General features: G+C 44.4%; 1 protein-coding gene across 1 annotated transcript in view; it reads right to left on the bottom strand.

The window, feature by feature from the left end:
* slc16a3a (solute carrier family 16 member 3a) overlaps positions 1-6264 on the bottom strand; it is a 48833-nt gene extending 42569 nt beyond the window's left edge. The window contains exon 1 of the mRNA XM_070857662.1: positions 6195-6264. The gene's annotated coding sequence lies outside the window, so the exon portion shown is untranslated. The remainder of the gene's footprint in view (positions 1-6194) is intronic.
* Positions 6265-6530: the final 266 nt, after the last annotated feature.

Genomic DNA, 6530 nt, shown 5'->3' on the forward strand with positions numbered 1-6530 from the left:
CCATGGCTACGGGTAAGCCATTCAATTTTACATTTAGCATTATAGGTGGACATTTCTTCGAAAATGTGTGCACCCAGTGTACTTCAGCATCTGCCTCCTTTCTCTGAGGCTCGAAATTGCTTTGATCCACCATGGATCAATCTTCCTCTGCCACATGGTGGTTAGCAGGTTTTGCAGAGCTTGCAGCTCGTTTGCAAGCTCATTGGAGGTGCCCCATTGTCCACAGCTCTTACAAACATACCCTTTGAAGCAGCATGAATAGGCTGAATGGAAGCCTCCACAACACCTTGAATTGCCTTGCATTTATCCTTTGTTGGGAACTCTGAGTCATCTGGGTCACCTGAGGTCTGCTGACAGTTGTAGACTCGTGGTTTCTGCCCTGTACATTTCTGCTCGCAAACACAGTTCCAGTTAATTTATGAACATTGCTAGCACTTGTGTGCTGAGAGATTTGTTTGGTGTTATCATTGGTGGACATCAACGTCTGTGCTATCGCAATGGCCTTACTGAGGGTCGGTGTCTCTAGTCAAAAGTTTTCGTTGGATGGTCTCATGGCCAATGCCCAGTACAAAAAAAGTCTCTGAGCATTTGCTCCAGGTAGCCATCAAACTCACATTGTCCTGCAAGTCGCCTTAGCTCGGCGACGTAGCTCGTCACTTCCTGACCTTCAAAATCGCTGGCACGTGTAGAACCGATACCTCGCCGCCAGCACGCTCTCCCTTGGGTTAAGATGCTCCCGAACCAGCGTACACAGCTCCTCAAACGACTTATCAACGGAGCCAGAAGATTCTTCATGAGGCTGTAGGTCGGTGCCCCGCAGACTGTGAGGAGGACCGCTCTCCTTTTTGCAGCGCTTCCTTCTCTGTCCAGCTTGTTGGCTACAAAGTACTAGTCTAGCCATTCGACATAGGCTTCCCAGTCCTCACCCTCCAAGAACTTCTCCAGGATGCCCACAGTTTGCTGTATCTTTGCGTTGGATCCGTATTCTCATCGCCAGTTATTGTGTTCCTAACACAGATGAGACTGCACACAAGGATGTTAAAGTAACAGTGACCTCAGTCTTTATTAAGACACTCCAGAGTGAGGAACAGTCCTTTGGGGCCGGCTTATATACAGTGCTCCCAAGGGATGCTGGGATCCCTTGGGACTTCAGGGGATGAACTCCCTGGTGGCGGAACATGGGAGTGCATGCTTTACAGATACACAACAGGATGACCTCATGTTTGCGGAGGATGGAGATGGGAGGCTAGCCTAGAATGCAGTAGAATAGTCAAGTCTAGAGGTAACAAAGGCATGAATGAGGGTTTCAGCAGATGAGCTGAGGCAGGGGTGGAGTTCGGCGATGTTACGGGGTGTAAATAGTCGGTCTTAATGATGACGCTGATATGTGGTCAGAAGCTCATCTCGGGGTCAAATATGTCTGGTTCAGCCGCAGACAAATGCCAGGGAAAGGGATGTAGTTGATGGCCCAGGAACACAGAGTTAGAGGTGGGGAACGAAGACAATGGCTTCGGTCTTCCCAATATTTTAGTTGGAGGAAATTTCTACTCATCCATGATGGAAGTCAGACAAGCACTGACAATTCAGAGACAGTGGACAGGTCAAGAGAGGTGGTGATGAAGTGTGTGAAAATAATCCCACAGTACTATTTGAAGAGAGTTGGGGTTTGCTCCTGGTATCCTGGCCAGCATCTATCCCTCAACCAACATCAAAAAACAGATAATCTGGTCATTTATTTAATTACTATTTGTGGGAGCTTGCTATGCACAAATTGGCTGCCGTATTTCCTATATTACAAGTGACTTCACTTCAAAAGTACTTCATTGGGACATCCCAAAGCACTTTACAGCCAATGTCATGAGAGATGCTATATATTACTGCCAGTATTTTCTTTTCGTGCTAAGGAAAATGGCAAGATCACTATGTTTCTATACATGACAAGTCAGAGCACACTTTGGTACTTCAAGACAGTAAAATATCTCCAAGTTGGCATTGGTAAACTACTTGTTCTTTAAACCTATTACTGTCTTGCCATATCTTACAGACTGGGTGTTTCTTTGGGGTAGAGTTTGCGCTAGTTGAATCGTCACAATCCGGGTGAATTCAGCCAAACCAGCGCAAAAGGTCACGGAAACTCGAGCATAATTTACATCAAGCGTAAATTGCGTATGTTTAACGCTGGTTTAAAAATCATTTCACCCAAAGCCCACACCCCAGATCGGAATAATGGGGTCGGTGAGTTTCTGCTGATTGCTCCCTGAATGGGAGCATCTTCAAATTGAGCTGGTTTTCTTCGGTGCACAGGCACCAGTAGGCACCTTTTAAAAGTTTTACATAATAAAAAATATTGAATTTAGTAAGAAACTGAATAGTGTACACCAATAAAAATGGTTCAGTATAGTTTTTAAAAAAAATTATTTTCAGTGATTTAAAATCAAGTCACTCACAGATGGTGGACTAGACACTTATTAAAAATGTTCACTTTTTGTGATAAACCCATTTTCAACTGTATACATAAAACTGCACCAGGTCCCCATACTTAAATGCATCAGTGAATATTTTTCAATGCAAACAAAACATAAATGATTACATTTTATTGTGCTGATCAATTGCGTTGGTTCATGGAAAACCTTTTACATTTATGATCACGCAAATGAATTGTCGCAGAAACATCTGGCCTTGAAGTGCAACCTGACCAGTGCAATTTCAAGCACAGTTTGTGTCCAATTTCCCAACTGTGCCCAAAGCAGAAACAACAACTTGTATTGTTCCAACTGAAATTCCAGCACTCATGTTTTGAATCCACGCAGGATTACAGATATCTTCAAGTCCCACTCTGACCTCACCATCCTCAGTCTCTTACACTGTTCCAATAAAGCTCAACGTAACTTCAAGGAACAGCACCTCATCTTTCGATTCGGCACTTTGCAGGTTTCTGGACTCAAAATCGAGTTCAACAATTTCAGACCATAACCTCTGCCCTTATTTTTTTGGATGCATTTATTTGTAACACTGAAAAGCGCTGATTGGGTCCCCTTGATCACATGACATGATTGCTGATTGGTCCCCAAGTTCCTGCTCCAACCCCACCCCCCCAGCCCAATTTACTGTCCCATCCCAGCCCAAGTTCCTGCAACCCCCCCCCCCCCCCCGACGTGAATAGTGATAGTGTCATGACTTCTGGATTTCGTCCAGTCTTGCCATTTGGATCATGCTCTCAACCACCTGAATCATGTTCTTCTGCCATCCCCATTGTGCTCTCCACACTCTTTACACCCCCCCACCCGAGTTCCTGACCTCCCCTCTCCCCAATGTCCTTTTCTCTCTGATCTCCCTCCTCTTTCCACTCTCCCTGATCTTCCCCCTCTCTCGCTCCGATCTCCTCCCTCCCCCATCTCTGATCTCCTCCCTCTCTCTCCCCCCATTCTCCCTTTCGATCCTGCTGTTCTCATCACAGATCCAGTGAGGGGCCTTGTGCCACAGAACAGAACAAAGCATGGTTGGCCACACTGCACCCGCAACTGCGGGATACTGCGCATGCACGGCTAGGCCTTGCTAAAATGCACGCATGCGCATGGGGGGGGCAGAGTCCAAGCATGCCCAGAAGGACACAAAAAAGTTGTTGCAGATAATCCATTTTTTTCCCCCACATGGCTGCTGTTAATTCTGCCATTCCTATCTACACCCCTTCTAAACTCATCTTTTGTTTCTTAACTTGTCCCATTACCATCTCCTTTTGCCTTCCACCCTATCACAGGCCTTCCCTTTTGTTCTTTCCTCCCCTCGTACTTGCCTGTTACATCTCTTTGTGACGAACGGCCATCGACCTGTTTCTCTCGCCACAGATGCTGTCTGACCTGCTGAGTATTTCTAGCATTAGCAGTATTTCACTTTTGAATGTGTATTGTTGTTGGAAACTCTACCCCTATATCTAGGACTAATGCCAAAAGGAATAAAATTCTGTCATGTGAGACTACCGTCTAGGCTCACAAAACAGGTTCGAAGACAGAAGGACGAGACCAAGGTCGAGTATGTAAGCTAGCCAAACTATCCTACAACTGGCAAGACATACACACGTACTCTATTGTTGCTGGTCGATCAAAGCCAAATCCACAGCTGAATAGATGGGACTGTGTATACAGCCGAACCACAAAAATTGTCTCAGTTTACATTGAGAATAACCTTCAGCCAATTAGACTTCATGATACAAATGTGGCCTGACTGTTATAAATCCCCTCTTTTCTTTACAATTGATCTTCATGTTGTACTGGCGTAACTTTAAATATAGAAATCCTATTGTTCGCATGTTAAAACAAAATTTCAGCATGAATACCCAGTCCAGTTAAATTATCTCTGGGTCCGGGTGTGATTTGGCACTGAGTGGGGAGGGGCTCGTTTCTACCTTTTAAAATCAGGAAGCTTTCGAATAGGCAAGTCTCTCTTTCATGGATTTTACTCCGACTGCTCAGCGGCCCCCCAATCCTTTGTACGATAAAAAAAAACTGTTTTCTGCAAGTCTGCCCAGGTAACAATGCACTAATCCTCAGGATAATTGGTGGGGTGTGTGAACAGCATCAATTTTTATTTCGCCACTCTCACAAATAGCCGAGGCTGGAGTTTGTGCAATGCTGCCCTGTGTCTCGGGTGACCAGGTGTCAGAAAAGAGAGGCGGCGGGGAAGTAGGTGGAACAAAAGCATCATGCCACTGCAAGAGTACGTGAGAGACGTGACCCGAGAGCAAGTCTGCGAAGCGCGTCAAAAGTGCCCGTCCTCTCACTAGAATCGCCCACAACGATGACGAACGAGTGCAGGGAAATTTGAGCAAGAAACCGAAAGTATTGAGGCGAGGCGAGGCGAGGGATTCACGCCCAATGACCACTGGCCCTCGCTCCCCTCCTTCCCCGAGGCTTTGTCTTCTCTCGCAACACCCAGGGCCACTCGGGGAAATCAAACCTGGAATCTTTCAAATCCAAATCAAACAAAACCTACCAAGAGAATGGTCTAACTCACTACACGCGTCGCATCTTACTCTGACCAGAATATGTGGCCCAAGCAGCAGCGTTTGGTTAAAAGCAGGTGATGATGGAGTTTCGTTAATCCAATAATCAGATGGTTTAACATTCACGAGGTTTCATTATAATCAAAAGAAAATAATAGATTAGATACAAAAGTAACCATTTTACAAAAAGCGCCATCTGCACTCAAAACATTTGCATATAATTTGTCATCAGTAGAACACACGACTATAGATGCCTCAGAAGATTCAATTTGCTAATCCAATCTGAAACCCTTCATTTCATTAAGGCATCGCCGGGTACAGACATTATAAACACGGGTAGGTTTATTCAGAAGTTTTATTTTTTGCTGGTCGTGGGTCTTCAGTGCAACCCATGTCCTTGGAGAGAATCACGTCCATGTAGCGGTGTAGGTAAATACTTTTAAAGTGTGCCGAGAAACGCTTCACAGTTCATTACAGGGAAACTACTGGGCAGGCATGACATCATTCAGTGTTGCAGATGATGAAATTGAAAGGAAGTGAGCGTTTCGGACAATTTCTCCTCAGTACAACTTTATTGTATCTTTCACCATTGGCTCTCCCCCGGATAAACCCCCAGAGTTTGCTCACTTCAATACAGGCGGATAGTTGTAACAAGTGTGGGAGATTTTCATTAACCTGTGTCGCTAGCACCCTATCGCCATTTGCTGTTCGCACACACGTTCCATGCGTTGCTTTTTCATCGTGCTCATCCCTCAAGAAGCATCCGCTTTACAACTCAAAAAGGTGCACATTGAATGTAATCATTAAAATATAGCCTCGACCCGGTCACAGTTTTATTTCCTGAATCCACATCTAGCCTTACACGCTGCTGAATGCGATGCCTCTGGACAATGGCATTTCATCTTCTACCAGTAATTGAACACAATGCTGCTCCAGGCAAATTAACAAGTGGAATATTGTTAAAGTGAAAATGAATGAATCTCTCACATCTCACCAAAAATGTACAAATCTGGTCTTCTGGTATTTACATATAAAATACATTAATTTCAAATTCTGAAGGAAATTACAGAAATTTGAGGCTAATTACAATGGTGATCATGTTTTCAATATATCCCATATTAAAGCAATTTAAAATTATGTCAAGGTTTTCACAATTCATTCTCGCCATATAAATTAGTAGTCTGTAGATCCTTACCTCGTTGGAATGACTTGGTACCAGTCCGATTTTGTTCAGAGGTATCCTGTGACGCTCAACCACGCTCTGCTCTTATTCAGACTTATGTACGTCAGCCGCTGGCCTCAGAACTGGCTCCGCTGGGTCTTAGTGTCCGCCATGTTAAACCTTTATTTCCAGTGCTGCTTATCATATTGGGTGTCCTTGTAATAATAGCATTTGTTAACAACGAACGAAGGCCATATGTTTGAGTGGACGAGCAAAAAAAAACTTCAGAAGCTGCCAATAAACTATCCCAAATACTGCACCACAACAACAGCTTGTATTAACTTAGCTCATTGACATAGTAAAAGATCT

Source organism: Pristiophorus japonicus, chromosome 16, assembly GCF_044704955.1.
Source record: "Pristiophorus japonicus isolate sPriJap1 chromosome 16, sPriJap1.hap1, whole genome shotgun sequence".
NCBI classification, from domain to species: Eukaryota; Metazoa; Chordata; class Chondrichthyes; family Pristiophoridae; genus Pristiophorus; species Pristiophorus japonicus.